The 18,916-nt window shown below is 38.9% G+C and overlaps 1 long non-coding RNA gene across 1 annotated transcript in view; it reads left to right on the plus strand.

The window, feature by feature from the left end:
• Positions 1-1,199: 1,199 nt before the first annotated feature.
• The window catches only part of LOC145538549 (uncharacterized), a 192,846-nt gene continuing 175,129 nt past the window's right edge, over positions 1,200-18,916 (plus strand). The window contains exon 1 of the long non-coding RNA XR_014077008.1: positions 1,200-1,280. This is a non-coding gene — a long non-coding RNA (uncharacterized LOC145538549). The remainder of the gene's footprint in view (positions 1,281-18,916) is intronic.

Below are 18,916 nucleotides of genomic sequence, written 5' to 3' on the forward strand. Positions count from 1 at the left end.
AGAGTGGATGTCTAAATGAGTAAGAAGTTAATTCTTTGTCTTGGGAAAATAACATATGCTAAAGTGAGGAGAAATAAGTGGCTGATGTTACTTCAGAGAAGTTAAGTACAACTGTCTTTCAATAAGGCATCTTCTAGAATGCCTAATCTGAAACTAGGGTTTGGTAAGAGGCAAGATGCACCTGGGCTATCCAGAACCCTATTAAACCTCACTTGGCTCCCTTCCTCATATTTAGAAGGTGTTCACTCTCTTAGCAGGGAATGCTTGAATAAAAGTGAAAAAAATCATTTCAACTCTGTTGCTCTTAGAAATAAAACAAGGAATTGCTGATTTTATTACTATCAATTATGTTTCTCTTAATATGGACCATGTAACTCTAGAGGCCCAGGGAAAATTTAAATCTCTAAGCCATAAACTTCAAGAATTGCTTCTTAAACATAGGGTTAGAAGCGTTTGATGATATTGCATCAAGATGGCAATCAAATTTTAATATCTGATACTCCCGTTTTAAATTATAACTTATCTTGAAATTGAAGTGAAAACTTTGACTTAAAAAGTGATGAATGAGAAAATAAATTCCTCCTGAATTGTTTATTCTTTCTTTACAATTAAAAGTATTGCATGAGACAATTTGAAAAATTGTGGTAAAAATGAAATAGTCCTAGGCTATGTAGAAAAATAAATGCTCAAATAATTGAAAGTAGTTTGTTTCATTTTATATACATAATCTATAATATGTATAAATATGCAAACTAGTGTGTATACACATATACAGCAAAATATATAGTTTGCTGGGGTTACCATCACAAAGTATCACAAACCAAATGGCTTAAAACAATGGAAACCTTCTGTCTCACAGCTTCAGAGCCTGGAAGCCTGAGATGAAGGTACTGGCAGGGTTGCTCTCTTCTGAGGACAGTGAGGGGGGAAATCTGTTTGGGGCACCTCCCCCAGTTTCTGGTACTTTGGCAGTCTGGTGTTCTCTGGCTTGTGGAAGCATCATTCCTTCTCTGCTTTCATCCTTACATGGTGCTCTGTGTGTGTGTGTGTGTGTGTGTGTGTGTGTCTAGGTCTAAATTTGTCCTTTTCTTATTAGGACACCTGTCCTCCTGGATTAGGGCCCAACCGAATGACCTCATTCTGACTTCCTGGGCAAAAGACAGGCTCAGAAACCATGGCTAGAAATCTCTGGGTGAGGGGAGGAGGGTAAGCTCCAGGGAGAGCAGTTTGCCCCTGCAGACTTCCGCCGAAGCTGGCCCAAATTGCAGAAGAGGTTAACTGTAAGTGAAGGTTGGAATTTTGACCATTACACAGGACTAATACATTTTTTAGTACTGATATGGGAGTAGCATTTTGTAACTAAATGTAACCAGAGGACTTAAGAACTTATCTAAGATTGACTGGAAAATTTTAAGATAGGCCAAGACCTTACCAAAAAGAACAATAAAGTATGAGTCCAAATAAAGAGTTTAAAGGTAGAGTGAGAGAGGATAATAGTTTGTTTTTTCTTGGTGAATCCTGTAGAATTTCATTTTCCACTTCATATTTATGTCTTAATTGTTTTATTTTAAAAACCATTCTTTACTAACTACTAAGACACATACTGTGTCAGGCTCAAAGCTAAACATAAGAATCATTTTTTTTTAACTCATTAAAAACCTGTGGATGTTGTTATTACCTTAATTTTATCTAGATAATTGCATTAGAAAGGTTAAAGAACTTGACAAAATTGCTCAATTTTGTCTGGTTCAATTTTTTTCTCTAAGTCAAATACTATGTATATTCATTTTTCATACCTTCTTACTCTTCCAACCCCACCCCAGATGAAGAAAATAGCTCAGTTCTTTTCCTGTAGTGAATAATCAACAGATACTGAAGTGTAATTTTCTAGAATCAGGGTTAGAAGCTTAAAATAGTGATGTAAATTTGTGATAATAGTTGTTGCTTTGTATTGTTTACATATCATTTAAACAGCAGATCCAACCTTCCTGTTAGTTTTCAGATGTGTCAGAGTTTTTCCAAACTATGAAATTGTCAAGACCAGACTTTTATACTTACCAATGCACTGGTCACATAAAACATACTTAGTGATTGAAATATCTTGGAATAGAAAAATAAATTCAACAGAATTTTTCTAAAGAAAAACTTATGTGTTTGACAAAATAAGCTCCATCTTTCAAGAGAAAGCAGAAGGAGTGAAAGGGGAAAAACTTGCTTTGTTTTAAAGTTCCGAAAATATGGTTACTTTTATATTATCTTTTATTCTGAGCTGGAGATTTGAATCCAGAAATGGGGATTGTGGAAAGTCAGTTGAAGGAATATTAACATTTATAATTTAGGCTGGAATTGACTACCAGACTTCATTGAGATTCCAGTGGTTGAGTGACTCCATTTGTCCATAGTAATTCAACTCACCCGTGTATAAACTCACAGACACTGTGTATAGAATACCGAGAATGAAAAAGACACTTTTTCCTACTGACCATGCAAAATGGCTGTGATGTTTAAACAGTGTATGTAATCATCAGTAAATGATAAAGCAGTACAGTTGCTGTTATTTGAGATTTATTGGTTGATGTACATGGGTAGCCCTATATGTCTGGTTTAATTTTGCTGAATACTCAGTACAAAGAATCTGTTTAAATGTGTAATCTTACTGGAAAGACAAGATTTACTGTCAAAGGTCTCCCGGGACCCTGTGAGTGAGCACACTTTGGTAATATAGAGGAGCAGTTCCAGTCTCCATGTCTGAGTTCTTCCTCCTGCTGTGGAAGTGTCTCATTACTAATGCTCTGAAAAGCACAAATTCAGGATTAAGGATCCTATGCATTCTTCCCCGGGGCTTCCCTCTGCCTGATAGTCGGGGATAGTGCTAACAGCCCATATCATCTACGTATGAATTCTTTTCCCAGTGCTACCTCTGTATTCTGGCTTCTCTTAACTCCTCCAATTATGAGCAGAGATTGTTGACCACCTGCCAAATTTTGCTTCCCTGTACCTTCCCTGCTTGGTTTTTGTGCTCCTCTGAAGTGTTCTAAGATTCTATGTCTGATATTATTCCTGACTGCTCTCCAGCCTGGGTCCTCTTGATTACGCTAAACTAAGAAATGGGCATCTTAGTTTGTGTTCTTCTAGAAGTAAGCTCTGAAAGAAGGATTTGGGTGCAAGTCGTTTGCTGGGAGATGATCTCAGAGATCTTTGGTAAAGAAAGCAAGCTATTGACAGTGATTGATCAAGCAGTTGATCATGGTGGGCAAGTGGAGCCCCAGCCTGTGGGGGAGCTCTGGAAATAGTGTGGAACATTCCTTTGAGTACTTCATTTGTGGGTAACTCATCAGTATTTCTGGTCTGTTCAGTGTTGGGCAGAGTGTACAAGTGTCCAGAAAAAGCCCTCAGGCAACGTTCTTGCACTTGGGTGGAAGGAGGGTTTTCCCAGAAATGGTAACAGCCAGGGGGTCTGACTAGGGCACCAGCAGCATTTTTTTTTTGTGGGGATACACATTTTCTAGTGGTGGTTGTTGTTCAGCCACTAAGTTGTGTCCAACTCTTTGCAACTGCATGGACTGCAGCATGCCAGGCTTCCTTGCTCTTCACCATTTCCTGGAGTTTACTCAAACTCAGGTCTATTGAGTCCGTGATGCCATCCCCAACCATCTCATCCTTTGTTGTTCTCTTCTCCTCCTGCCTTCAATCTTTCCCAGCATCAGGGTCCTTTCCAATGAATCAGTTCTTCACATCAGGTGGCCAAAGTATTATAGCTTCAGCATCAGTCCTTCCAATGAATATAGAAGGTTGATTTCTAGTGGTTAGGGTTTAGCAAAATATATTTTTGCCCTTCAAGGCTATTCTTCCTGTGAAATTTCTGATATGCAGAAATTTCGGAGAGGAGATGGATTATCCTGCAACAGGATCTGTGCTTTGTGGAAAGGAGGAAATTGCTTCCCAGGATATGAAGCTAGGTGGTGGTGGTTAATCACTAAGTCATATCCAAAGCTTTGCAACTCCATGGACTGCAGAACGCCAGGCTTCTCTGTCCTGCACTGTCTGGAGTTTGCTCAAATTCATGAAAATAGTTCAAATCCTGTGTGGATGAAGCTAGGAAGAACTGTAAAGGCTGAACTAGTTTCTCTGAACAAGGATCAGGTGCAAAGGACAGTGAGGCTCCTGAAATAAAACTGCTGATAGTGAAATTACCTTGCGGCCCATTCTATGTGATGTCTTTGGACTCCAAACAAAAGCTCTGTAGTGAATGAAGCTTTGGCAGAAAAGGTGGCTATTGTGGAAAGCCCCCTTAGACTTTGTCACAGACTTGAGCTTTGAGGTGAATGTCTGGGCATAATGGTGTCAACTCTAGAGAGCCTAAGCCTGAGAGGGGTTGATCATCCCCAAGGAACAATGTTGATAGAGTGAACTGGACAAGCAAAAACATAGTTGCAGGTTGCTCTATGGTGTGATGCTTGGTGTCAGTGGGATGATGGGGACCCTGTGCTCTTCTCTATTGCTTGCTTCCTACCATCTCCTAGACTGCTCTAACCTCTTTCTATTCCTTTGAATAACTCAGGAGGAGTGAGAAACATCATATGAAAGACACTAGACTTAGAGCTACTTAGTATATGATGGATTGAGTAATGGACTAGAAGAGAGTAATGAAATACAGCCATAATTGAACTTGGAGTTTGTGAAGCAGGCTGTGATGGTTAAAGGAGGAAGATAATTGAGTTTTAATTCCGTGAGTTTGATTATTTTGTCAGGCTTGTGGTAAAATGAAATGAGTGTGATAGTGTGTTGTAATCCTGTGATGGTGTTTTATGAGACATAAAGGCTTTCCTATGACCTTCTTGCATGTGCCAACAGTCTGTAGGCATAATTAATTATAATGTGGACTCTAAAATTTTGATGTGGGGTGGAGGGTTTTATGAAGTACAAGGAAAATACTCAGAGTATCCTTTGTGCTAGTTCCATTTAAGAGTTTTGAGGAGAGTTTTAACATCTGATTCCATAAAATTTTTCAGGTTGAACCATCATTAACTGTAATATTCCTGACAACTCTGCACGCAATAGCCCATTTCATTTTCTGTAAAGAGACAGGCGCCTCCAACTTTATTTCCTTGTTTTATTCCCCATAGTGTCAGGTTTATAAAAACACAGACTTTTCATCTTGTCTTAGATGACATCCTGGCTCTACAAGCCTTTGTAAGATGCTAGTTTTAACTTAATTTGTGCTGGTAAAAATCATATTTCTGTGTTTTAGAGAAGTACAGAATAGAGCTGAACTTGATCGTTAGCTACAAGCATGTCTAAACTCTTGATCAGTTTTATTTATATTCTGTGTGTTATTCTAGATGTTTTCCTGTGACATTTATTATTCAGGTCAACTTTACCCCAGATGTAATTTACTCACTGTAAACTATCCATTGGAATTATATAATTTGGTAGGTTTTGACAGTTGTATACTATGAAACTGTGCCACAACAAAGAGACAGACCATTTCCATCACCCTAAAATTTTCTTGTGGTCCTTTGTGGTTCTCTCCTCAAGCCTCATCCCCCCTCACTCCTGCCCCAGCCCTAGGCAAGCACTGACTTGCTTTTTATTTTTGTAAATTAGTTGGCATTTTCTAGAATTTTATGGAATCATACACCATACACTTACTTGTGTCTGACCTTTTTCACTCATCTATGACTTTTAAGTAAAATAGAAAATAAAACTTTAATTGTTAAGGCCTATAAGTAAGCATTGACAGATTCAGCTGAGAGCAACAATAGAAAATCTATTAATAGCTGCTCTAGTGTGTACTACTGACTGAAAGGATAATCATTTATAAGCTTAAATGAGAGGTATCTTGTGTATAGTATTCATGATATGGAAATATTAAGTGGGCTTATGGTTTCTCTACAAGATAAAACGTTCTGCTGAAAACTTGAAGTTTTAAATACTTATAGATATTCAACTTTGCTTTTAGTTCCTGCTAGAAATTAAATGACTTCCATGAAGGGACAGTTTAATTCTATTTCTTGGTGACAAGAATGCTAGGTCACAGTATGTGGATCAGGGATTTTATCTCTTGTTCTCTGTTATACATAGTTATTTCTACCAGCTGCCTAGTTGGTACATTGAATTGGTTTACATTAACTGCAGCCTTGATGCCAGTGGCATGGCTACCATGTTGGTTAAAAATTCAGATGCCTTGGACATGTATACACTATCTATATGTAAAATAGATAGGTAATGGGAAGCTGCTAGAAGGTTGGGGTGGGAGCAGGGAGGGAGGCTCAAGAGAGAAGGGCTGTATATATAATTATGGCTGATTCAATTTGTTGTACAGCAGAAACCACAACATTGTAAAGCAATTATCCTCCAATTAAAAAAAATTTACATGTTTATTGGATAATTGACAATGCCTGGGATTTTTCCAGTGCTTCAACAGCAAAGATGGCCTAAAGTGCACTTTTAAATGCTTATTTTAGTCAAGTTAACAAATACTTAAATTATTTAAAAAGTGTACCTATACATAAAATTATAACATGACTATTTCAGATCTAGTAAACAGTTACAGATACTTAACTCATGTGATTGTTAAACTCAATAATTTATGTACCATAAGGAGCCTCCCTTTACAGATGAGGAAAATGAGGCTGAAAGTCTAACTCCTCCAGTGTCAAACAACTGGTAAGTGGCTGATGCAGAAGTCAGACCCAGAAGTCTGATTCCAGGGTCCTGCTCTTAGCCAGATTAGTTTTTCCTCTCTTTATTGGCAGATCCTTTCTAGTTTACACTGTATATGCTCAGCCTTGGCCTCTGCATGTTAGGTTGCAACTCTTGGTCTTTTTGGCATTATTTCTCTCTACCTTTTGGCATTATTGGCTCTCTTACCAACCCAGAATTTTTATACCTATATAAGCAGGAATAAAGAAGGTGTGGTGGGGTGGGTGGGTGGTAGGAGGAAGGTGGTGAGTGGTGCCTTAGCACCTCAGGTATGTGATTTGGAGTTCGGTTGTTTGCAAATCTTTATTTCAGTTTTAGCTTACATATTTATTTCAGACAGGATTCAGAGAGTTCATAAGACCTTTCCAGGCATCACCTCACTTTTTGATGAGTTCACTTTACATGTGCAGAATTCATGAGAATGTCATCTTATTAGACTTGGCATTGGCCAAGCCTTTACTAATGAGTCTAATTTTGGGCTCCTAACTGTAGAGAGAGAAGAAGGGTGGTGTATAGAGAGTCTAGAAAAGAATAATGAGAGTGATTAATGAGTTTGAGCCTGGGAACTTCTGAAGAAAGGATGTGGGAAATTTACCAATGTGTACAGAACAGACACAAAGACCTTTCTAGGTTATTTCACAAAGGATAGCCATTTCCACTAAGGTCAAAACAAGAGATTTCATAGCTGAGGCATTCAGATGAAAAGTCAGAAAAGGTAGAGACTGTAAAGGTCTAATGTAGTTTCTGATAAGTTAGCTACTTTCTGTGCCACTGTAATGGGTAGTCCTATAAGATTGCCTGTTAACTGTTGTTAAGGCAGTGTTCTGTAAAGGCTGCTGTTTATGGAAACTTTCCTCCTCTGTCATTGAAATTTTGAAAGAATCAGGTAGTATCTGCCCAGTCCACATAACTTTAAAAAACAACAATGGGAGGAATTTAACTCTGGAGTTTATACAAAGGTTTTGTTGAGACGGATTGAATGTATACTCTGTAACAAGAACTATACAGGCTGCACCAGGCATATTTAGTATACACTTAATGAAGACAGTAGTTGCCAAAACCAATTTCCAAGGTTTACTCACTCTGAGATGAGCAATGATAACCCTTCCATGCAGGGTCCCTGTGGGAAACCACAGTTGTCCCACCTGGGCTCTGGGGACCTAGCAAGCATCTCTTCAGTGTGTCCCATATAAGCTCATCTTATGCTAATCTGTGCACAGTTACCACATTGTCATTTCAAGATAAAAATCACAAACGGTTCTCAGTGTCTGCTTATATACTTGATCAAAGCTTCATCTTTGACAACTGAGTTCTTATTAACTTATTTCTTTGGGTGGTTCTTCTTTTCTCTTAATACCAGATCTTATTCAAATCTCAGTCGCCTCTATTTTTGTTAAACTTCAAAACTGTTTGACAAACTTTTTGGTTCTGAGGTGGTTCATTTTTTGGAGTTGTCTTTCTCAGGCCCACCTTGTGATAACCATTAGTCCCTGGGATGTCAGAGTCCCTGCCCTACTAGGGACATGCTACTCCCTTTATCCAAACAGAGCTGAGATTTGTGGCTTGTATTCCCAAGCAAAATGTATATAGATAAATGGATACAATCATAAAATTGAATATATTTAAAAAATTGTATTTCACCCCAGAGATGCTGGTATTCCTGTGCTCCTGCTCTTTTCTCATTCCCCTTTTTAGTCTTTAATGAAGTACGTACCTGATGAACTGTACTTCACCCCCCTAACTTTGTTGTGTTTTATTTCAGTGAATGGAACCATATTCTATTTGGTAATTTTAACCAGAAGCCAGAGAAATATTCTAATCTATCACCCGTGGATGCCTATTCCAGAATAGACCTTGAATGAATCCATTTCTCTCCACATCTCTTACCTGAAACACTACCATGCCTCACTTAGACCATGGCAGCTCCCTACTAGCTTGTAGTTACTCATGCCATTGTATGCTGTTATGCTCTATGCAGAACTATGCCAGGTTATTTTTTCTGAAATGTGAATCTAATGATTTCACACTTTGCTTAAAACCATTCAATGGCACTGCACTTAGGATACATTACTTTTTTTTTTTTTTTTACATGGCCAATCTGATCTTGTCACTGTGTATCTTCTCTTCCCTTGATGCTATCACACAACCCTCACTGGCCTTCTTTTGGCCCTCCAGCTATTCCAACTTTTCTTCTGCCTCAGTGCCCTTGACTCAAAATGTTTATTCTCCTTCTCTTCATTCAGTTCAGTTGCTCAGTTGTGTCCAACTCTTTGTGACCCCATGGACTGCAGCACACCTGGCTTCCCTGTCCAACACCAGCTCCCAGAGCTTACTCAAACTCATGTCCATTGAATCGGTGATGCCATCCAACCATCTCACCCTCTGTTGTCCCCTTCTCCTCCTGCCTTCAACCTTTCCCAGCATCAGGGTCTTTTCAAATGAGTCAGTTCTTCACATCAGGTGGCCAAAATATTGGAGTTTCAGTTCCAATGAATATTCAGGACTGATTTCCTTTAGGATTGACTGGTTTAATCTCCTTGCAGTTCAAGGGACTCTCATAAGTCTTCTCCAATACCACAGTTCAAAAGCATTAATTCTTCAGTACTCAGCTTTCTTTACAGTCCAACTCTCACATCCATACATGACTACTGGAAAAAACCATAGCTTTGATTAGATGAACCTTTGTTGGAAAAGTAATGTCTCTGCTTTTTAATATGCTGTCTAAGTTGGTCATAACTTTTCTTCAAAGGAGCAAGCGCCTTTTAACTTCATGGCTGCAGTCACCATCTGCAGTGATTTTGGAGCCCAAGAAAATAAAGTCAGTCACTGTTTCCATTGTTTCCCCATCTATTTGCCATGAAGTGATGGGACCAGATGCCATGATCTTTGTTTTTTGAATGTTGAGTTTTAAGCCAACTTTTTCACTCTCCTCTTTCACTTTTATCAAGAGGCTCTTTAGCTCTTCTTTGCTTTCTGCCTTAAGACACTGCATATCTGAGGTTATTGATATTTCTCCCAGCAATCTTGATTCCAGCTTGTGCTTCATCCAGTCCAGCATTTTCCATGATGTACTCTGCATATAAGTTAAATACACAAGGTGACAGTATATAGCCTTCATTTACTCCTTTCCTGATTTGGAACCAGTCTGTTGTTCCATGTCCAGTTCTAACTGTTGCTTCTTGACCTGCATACAGATTTCTCAATAGGCAGGTCAGGTGGTCTGGTATTTTATTTAACTGTTAGCCAGTCTTTGAGGTTAGAGCTTAAATTCCATTGCTCCTCCAGTCTAAATCAGATCCCTTCTTAGGGTCTTTCCTCATGCTCTTGATGGCACAAGCTGTATGTCTTGTTTTAATATCCATTTTCCTCACTGGATTTTAAGTTCCTGAAGTCTGGCATTATGTACTTTTTCCCTCCTCTGTTACCTTGGTTCAGTAGGTATTTCATAAGTATTTGTTATATCAGTGATTAAAATCCTTTCTAAGAAACTTTCATAGTTACTAAGAGTGTACTATTACATACCTATTTGGATGAAATTTCAAGTATAAATGTACAGCCTACATTTAATAGAGGCTGTAGATACATCTCTACTACAGTTTAATTAGGGATAGTCCTAGGGATATGGTTCATTTTGAATTTTACCTTTTGGTTAGTTGTATTTACAATCTGTATTTAGAACCTTTTAGGAGTGCGTGTCTGTATTTTGAGTTTGATTTTTCATTTTTCTTTAAAAAGTGCCACCTGTCATTTTTTAGGTTGTCCATGCCTAATATGGATCATAGTGACTTTTGCATCACGGACAACTCATTTTAAATACAACTGTTGTACACATATTAATGCATCTAGTCCTAATGAAGTAAGGTTGGAGTTTATTTTCTCCTGGCTTCTTCAAGCCCCATCTTATTAAAGAATCATAAAGACAGCCATTAGCTGTGCTCAGTTCTGGTGGCTACTTTACCATTTCATGCTTGAGACTCGCTTCTGACTTTCTTGAGTTTTGCCTCTTAAATAATTGGCAGTTGCAACAAGAGAGATGTCGTTCTCATTTCACTGGTCTAACTAAAAAAAATGGGACTGCCTTACATGGTGCTGAAAATGGCTTTTATGCTCCTGCGACAGTTTTCTGTCTAATCGGAGAGCTTTCTTCAGCAAAGAAGAGACCCTCTAGGCTAACAAAGGCCCCTTGCTCTCTGGACATCTCTAATACATCTCTCCCTGCCTCCTAACAACCTCTCCCCCCCTGCCTAGTCAGAAGAAAGATTTTTGCACAATAATTGTTAATTAAGATACTGTCCCTAGAAGCTGTCAGCTGCTTTGCTTTAGAATTGCAGAAATCTCTTGAGAAAAACAGCTGTACATAACCCAAACAATTAACGTTATTTACATAGTCATAATAATCCACTAAGAAGTATTGTTATCTTCTTAGAGTCTTTTGAGAGAGAAGTCAGGGTAGATAAGTGGGATTTAACGATGGTACACAGAACAAGAAAGATGAATAGATGCCTTTTAAAAGTTCCTTTCAGGCTTTTGAGTCTATGATAAAACATGTCTTCTTGCTTTTTGCACAAAGATAACAATGGTTACAATGACAATCACTGTTTTTTGAGTGAACACTGTGTACCAGATTCTGAACCCAATATTTTTATAATCATAATCCAATTAATCTTTTCAATCAGTCTAGAAGGTAGACATTTCTTTCCATATTTTACAGGTGAGAAAACTGAAGTGTAGAGAAGCTGAGAATACTGTTGTCACCTTACTGTTCCCAGATTTACTTTGTGATTGGTATAACTTTATTGCCAGAAGACCTCAAGTATTTTAAGCAGACTGTCCCAAATTTACTTGATAAACTGTAGGAATTTGAGTCTGTAAAAAATCAAAGAGACACCTATCATATTTTTGCTCTAAAATTACGAGCTGGAGAAAGTAATGGTGTATGACTCATGACTACTGACTTCCATAGCCAGCCTTTGCCCCATGATGGGAGTGTTGTATTACAATGGGTGGCTTCCATTTCTTCATTTGAACATTTTGAAACTGAACAGGTTTAAAGTCCTACAACTCTAAGAACCCAAGACAGTTGAAGATATTAAAATTTACATCTTGAGATTAGAGTGAATCTTATATACTGGCCCTCATAGGCATAAAGCTCTATGAAACCTTTGATCATTTGATGAGTGGCAAAATGATACTTGCTTTTAAATTTCTGCTGGCTGTTTCCAATCACAAGCCACTTCTTGAGTAATGCCTCATGCAGTTTCATAACCGCTTGAGGATGCCAGTTAGAGCAACAATATTGCCCTGCCAGATGATCATCAGTGTCAGGAGATGAGGCAGATTCCTATTGCTTGATCAAGATGTTTAAAATCCCATTCTGCACAAACGGAAATGCTTGGAAGGATATAATGAGAGGTAATAGTAATTTTTAGATTGCCTGTCAACCCTAAGCCCATTTCTATCCATCACGGAAATGATAGAACTCTCTCTTCTTGGGCTTTTCCTATTTGCATAACAGCATCAATACCTTTCAGGTTTTTTCCCCCAGTTTCCCACTAAAACAGAACCTTGATTTGCAGTGTCTTAATGCATTCTGGCATAGACGATTCACTCCTTCTTGAAAAATGTATAAGTCAGCTACCAATTAAGCACAGAAATCAGTAATAAAATAGAATACCAAATAAAAGATTTATATATTGACTCCAACAATATACCTGGTAGCAGACTATCTCTCTATGCTCTGGCATGGAACCCTGGAAGTGATTTTCTGGTCATATTCTCTGCCATTTGGTTTTAATTGGCTAATCTCTATGCTTAGAGAATTCCCCACCCAACACGTATGGGTAGAGAAAGCAGCTGCTTTCATGCTAGATGGTTCAATATATCAATTAAAAATGATGTATGACAATTTGCTAAAGTTACACTTATTTTAAAAACTATGTGTGAATTGAGATCTATAGAGGATGAACTGAACTCACTTAGAGGGAAGTCATGTCATCAAGGGGCTGTCGGCTGGACTCCCAGATAGGTCCCCACAAGGTGGTCTTTCTCTCAGTGGATTTGCCACAGTTAGATAGGATGCTGACAGCCTTAAAGACTTAGAAGTGCAGTCTTGTCAGTGTCGTGAAGTACTCAGGTTCAGGATGCTGTTTTCTGCTAACAAAACTGAAGAGACTGTTACAAAAACAGAATGTCAATCCTTTAGTTAATGGGAAATATGACTTTCACTTTGAACTGTCCTTGCTTTGATCCAAGGCCAAAGCCTTCACTTACACTTGAATCTTGTTCCTTCTCACTGACTTTTTAACTGCTTAGCCTCTGCAGTTTTCCTGCTTTTGCCTCTACCAACAAATTTCCCCTCATCATTCTGTCATCAGTGAGCATACTAACATATCTCCCATCTTAACAAAAACCCTCCTAAGATCTTATTTTCCTCCAGGTACCATCCGATTTCTCTTTCTTTTCTTAGCAAAACTCCTCAAAGTTAAGTGACATGCATATTTCATACATCTATCTCCCTACCTCCTGGTCGCTCTTCAACTGACTGTAGATAGAACCACTTCTTCATCACTCCACTAGAACAATGTAGAACAGAAAAGCATGAAAAGAAGACCTAACATTGTTAAAAGCATGACTTCTTCCTCAAAGTTGTTGTTGTTTAGTTGCTAAGTCATGTCTGACTCTTCTTGAAACATGGACTGTAGCCCAACAGGCTCCTCTATCCGTGAGGTTTCCCAGGTAAGAATACTAGAATGGGTTGCCATTTCCTTCTTCAGGGGGTCTTCCCAACCCAGGGATCCAACCTGTGTCTCCTGTATTGGCAGGCGGATTCTTTATCACTGTGCCACCAGGGAAGCCCCTTCCCCAAAGTACCTGTACTTATTAAACAAAAATCAGTTATCAAATTGTTTTTGGAGGAAAAATGTTCATTAGTTTTTCAGTAAACAGCCTGGCTGAAATATAGAGAAGTTCAGTCAAGGTCTTTACCTAGGCTCCCTCTGTTTGTTGAATGCTACTTCCAGAGATTCAGCTTGCTAGCCCTTGAGTTGGGAAACTGATGTGCAGTACAGATACTTGTACTATTTCCACGGCCTCTGGTGCATGCAGGTCTTTAAGATCCAATGGCATGAGCTAATGCCCACATATTGGTTTCATTCACTCACTTTAGAGTCTGCTGCATTTCCACCTTAGATAAAGTTTCTCCTATAGAATGCTGCAGTAATAAAATCTTTGCACAGTGACTGACGTATAAAACCCAAGCTGCTTAGCACAAGGCCTTAGAAGATCTGGCCTCAAATCTCTGAGGCCTAGTCCTACCACCTCTTGCTCAATTTGTGCAAAGCAGATTTTCTTTTCCAGGAACACATCCAGCTTTTTCTCCCTTACAGTCTTAACACTTCTTAGTCTTCCTGCCTAGATTGGAATACTTTTCTCCTTATCTTTCAGGTTTCTGCTGAAAATAAATTCTCTGAGAGGATATCTTTGACTACCCTATATAAGTTGACATTTCATTCCCATATTTTGTTGATTTTCTATGAACACAGATTATCTGAGGGACTGAATAATGGTCAGGGACTTGTGAATGTTCGTTTACATGGGAAAAGGAATTTTGACATGGGAACATTATCTCGGATTATCTGAGTGGGTCCAATGTAATCTCAAGGGTCCTCATAAGTGGGAGGCAGGAGGGTCAGTCAGAAAAAGGAGAGGTGATGATGGAAGCAAAAGTGGGAGGGAATGATGCATTTTGCATGTGGAGAAAGGGGCACAGACCAAGGAATGCAGTTGGTCTTCTGAAGCTAGACAAGGCGTTCTGTCATAGATCCTTGGGGAGAAACCTGTCTTAATTTTAGCCAAGATTCATTTTGGACTTCTGAATTCCAGAAATGTAAGATGATAAGTTTTAATTGTTTGCAGCAACTAAGTTTGTTGGAACAGCAATAGTAAATTAATACATCATCTGAATTTTATGCTTGCTTATTTACATGCTCACTTATTTCCATCTTCCTAGTTAGTATGCAGACAACATGAGGGGAGAAATGTCTCTCCTGTTACTTGTTACCAGTGTGTGTCCAGTGGTTAAAATAGTACTTGGCACCGAGTATGTGCTAAATAACTCTTGGCTAGATGATTAGGTGGGATACTTATGTTCATTGACTCGAACGGTATATATCAGTCAGGGTTAAAAGGGAGAAGCAGATATACACAGACACATAGGACTTAGATATTTTGAAATTCTGGAATTTACTGAGTCTCTGCACTGCTCATTGTCTTCCCAACTGATCTGATCTTGGAGCTTAAAGTCCCCAAGCAGTTGTGAAGGGCAGATAGACACAAATTGGGAGAGAATAAGAGCAAGTTGGGATACACAAGCTAGAGTTATTGAGGACTGATTGAAGTGTCACTTCTTGTGACTTTTGACTTTGATGAAATGAATGTCCTGCAGAAATTCATGAGCTTGTTGTCTTGTTGTGAAACATACACACCTGGCCCAGGAGTTATTTATACTGAATGAGATGCAGGGGAAGTTGGGGGAGTTGCAGGCCTGTTTGCAGTCTCATGCCAGCACCGTGAGTCAGAAGATGAGTAATATGTATGAGTAACAAAATACTGTTTCAAATCTACTCTCCAAATACCCCATGAGAGTCTCTGTGGTGGCCTGTCTACTCTAACTGGAGACATACAGATGTAAATGTACAATTAAGGATAACTTGCCAGGTGGCACTAGTGGTAAAGAACCTGCCTGCCAGTAAGGGAGACTCAGGTTCCATCTCTCCGTCAGGAAGGTCTGGAGGAGAAAATGGCAACCCACTCCAGTATTCTTACCTGGACAATCCCATGGACGGAGGAGTCTGCCAGGCTACAGTCCAAAGAGTTGGACATGACTGAAGTGACTTAGCACAAGTATAACTCATAATCAGGATATTTAATGGCATCAGGTTTTGATTGTCCTAGTTTTGGTGATCTTCACAGTGGACACACATGCCCACCCACACATAAGCACGCATCTTTACAGGCATTCTAGAGTGTTCTTGAAATAGCACTTGGATGGTCAATACTCTTGCCTGGAAAATCCCATGGACGGAGGAGCCTGGTAGGCTACAGTCCATGGGGTCCCTAAGAGTCAGACATGACTGAGCGACTTCACTTTCACTTTTCCCTTTCATGCACTGAAGAAGGAAATGGCAACCCACTCCAGTATTCCTGCCTGGAGAATCCCAGGGACGGGGGAGCCTGGTGGGCTGCCGTCTATGGGGTCTCACGGAGTCGGACATGACTGAAGCGACTTAGCAGCAGTGGGTCAATGAAAAACATGCTTCTTAAAAATTTCTTCCAAAACAGACATTTTACACTTTTTTCAACTTTCACATTCTTTAAGATAATATCTTCAATCAGTATCCAATCTGGTCTTAATGTTTTGGAATCTATTTTTATCTTAAGAGGTTTTGTTGTTTTGAGGAGATTTGTTACATTGATTTACAAAACTTCTTTGCTAAGTTCTTGACATTTGAGGAACAATTAATATCCATTACCAGAAATAAAATATTTCATATTCAGTGAAGAAGCAGAAATTAAATTGAGGGCATGGGGAAGACCTAGTACTTTTCCCACTCAGGTTGCCCCGTGGCTCACTGAGTCCTCTTGGGTACCAGGACACATCTCAGACATTTCTCCCCCTTTCCCCTCTCTTCATTCTGTTTTTCACCCCACTCTTTGAGCCTTTGTTGAGTAGAATTAGAATAATTGGTGTGTGTGTGTTCATTCATGTCTGACTCTTTGCAACCCCATGGACGCTAGCCCACTGGACTCTCCTGTCCGTGGGCTTTCCCAGGCAAGAATACCGGAGTGGGTTGCTGTTTACTTCTCCAGGGGATCTTACCCCTCTGCCAGGGATCAAACCCGGTCTTCTTATTGGCAGGTGGATTCTTTACCACTGAGCCACTTGGGAAGCTGTAGAATAATCAATAGAGCCTCTGAATTGAAAGAAGGCCAGATTTGAAATTTAATAGATGTAGAAGATGAGAGAGGGTGGAGAATGAAGAATATGAAGCAAAATTTGGAGTTGAGAGGGAGTTTTAGAAAGTTAGCAGAGAAAAATTTTGGTGGTAGCTACAGCGCCAGTGAGATACTGAGTGAAAGAGTGTACTATGTCCACAAGTCCACAGTGTGGAAGGAAGTGAGTGGAATGAATGGAGAAGGCAGCATCAACATATATACACTATTGTGTGTAAAATGGATAGTTGCTGAGAAGTTGCTATATAACACAGGGAACCCAGTCTGGTGCTCTGTGATGACCTAGAGGAGTGGGACTGGGGGGAGGAGGGAGGATCAAGACAGAGGGGATATATGTATATTTATAACTGATTCGTATTGTTATATGGCAGAAACCAACACAACTTTGCAAAAATTTAAAAGCAAAAACTGGTAGAACAACAAAAAATTTACGGTGGATTGAGTAGATACTTTACTGTTGTTTTGAGTGACTCAGGAAAGATAAGTATTTTCAATTTTTTTTTCTGTCCACTGTCTTAAAATGTGCCCACTACCTTGTGGGAAGAGCGGGGGCAAAGAGGAGTCACTTTTGTTTCCCTCATGAAGCCTTTTACTCAGTAAATAGAAAATCTAAAATTGGAAGGTGTACGATGAAAGAAGAGGATGGTTTATGGTGAACCTACAACTTAGGGGCCTAGAGTAAATCAGGGGGCTGAAGAATACTTCTCAGAGAAAGCGACATTTATGTAGAAACTTGTCAGATGGCATTTGTGGGAATAAAGGGCATGATTCATGCAAAGTGTTTAGCACAGTGTATGACAAATGGGTATTAGCAATATTATAATTATTTTAAATCATTTAGTGTTCTTGTATCTTCTTTAAAACTAGATGGTAAAAGCATTCATGGCAGAGCAGATTTTTCTGTTCATTTTAAATCCGTTTAAGTTTCCAGCTCTCTTCCTTGTAGTGAAGTATAGTTAAGAGAACTCGAGTCCTCTAGACAAGGATTAAAATCACAAACTATGAGTTGTGTAAGTCTAGGGAACATATTTAACTGGGCTACAGTTTTCTTACTTGTAAAATGAGAACGATACTGATTCAGGGGATTTATGTGATGATTAAAAATGAACATGTCTAGTACAACATATGAGTGAAGTCTCTGTCATGTCCGACTCTTTGCAACCCCATGGACTGTAGGCTGCCAGGTTCCTCCACCCATGGGATTTTCCAAGCAAGAATACTGGAGTGGGTTGCCATTTCCTTCTCCAGGAGATCTTTCCAACCCAAGGATCGAACCCGGGTCTCCTGCATTGCAGGCAGACTCCTTACTGGCTGAGCCACCAGGGAAGCCCATAGAAGTACAACATAGATGCACAGTAAACTTTTTAATAATATTAAGTAATATTTCCTTATATCGAGGGAGAAAATTGGTAACATTTTTAGTTTTATATTAATCATTTGAAATTTATGATAATTTGGTTGTAGGTGAGAGAAATTTGTGTCTTCCGTAGATGAATCTGATCAAGAAAGAAATAATATAAATAATGTTCATATAATGTTTATCTTAAAAGATGACAGTTTTTAGAAAAACTTCTATCCAGAATCCCAAAAAATAAAAGAAGGAAAAACACAAGTCACCCATAGTCCCCTTCTCTACTTAGTCCCTCTTAATAGAAGAATGTTTGTGAAAAGTGAAGATGTTACTTAGTCATGTCTGACTCTTTGTGACCCCATGGACTGTAGCCCGCCAGGCTCCTCTGTCCATGGGATTCTCCAGGCAAGAATACTAGAGTGGGTTGCCATTTCCTTCTTGGGGGGTGTTCCTGACCCGGGGATCCAAGCTCTGTCTCCTACATTGCAGGCAGATTCTTTACCACTTGAGAAAGCCCAGAAGAATGTTTAGAGTATCCAAGAAGTATTTATACATGATGAGCTATTAACTCTAATTCGTTATCTATTAATTGAAGAAATGCCTTTAAAATCTATACTCAAAACCTCTGTGGTGTTAATAGATCATTCCTTTGTGGTTAAAAGAAAATTCACTGAATCATTTAACAAATATCTACAGATACATTTTCTATATATTTTGGAATAGTTTTTTGCGTATTAGTAAGGTTATAATTCTTATGTAAAGATTTTATAGTTAGATGATGGATATGCTATTTGTTTTAATCTTCCTTATTGTTGTACAGATCAGTATTTTAAAAGAAAGTACATGTCC

Source organism: Giraffa tippelskirchi, chromosome 2, assembly GCF_054371585.1.
Source record: "Giraffa tippelskirchi isolate mGirTip1 chromosome 2, T2T-mGirTip1v1.2.pri, whole genome shotgun sequence".
NCBI lineage: Eukaryota > Metazoa > Chordata > Mammalia > Artiodactyla > Giraffidae > Giraffa > Giraffa tippelskirchi.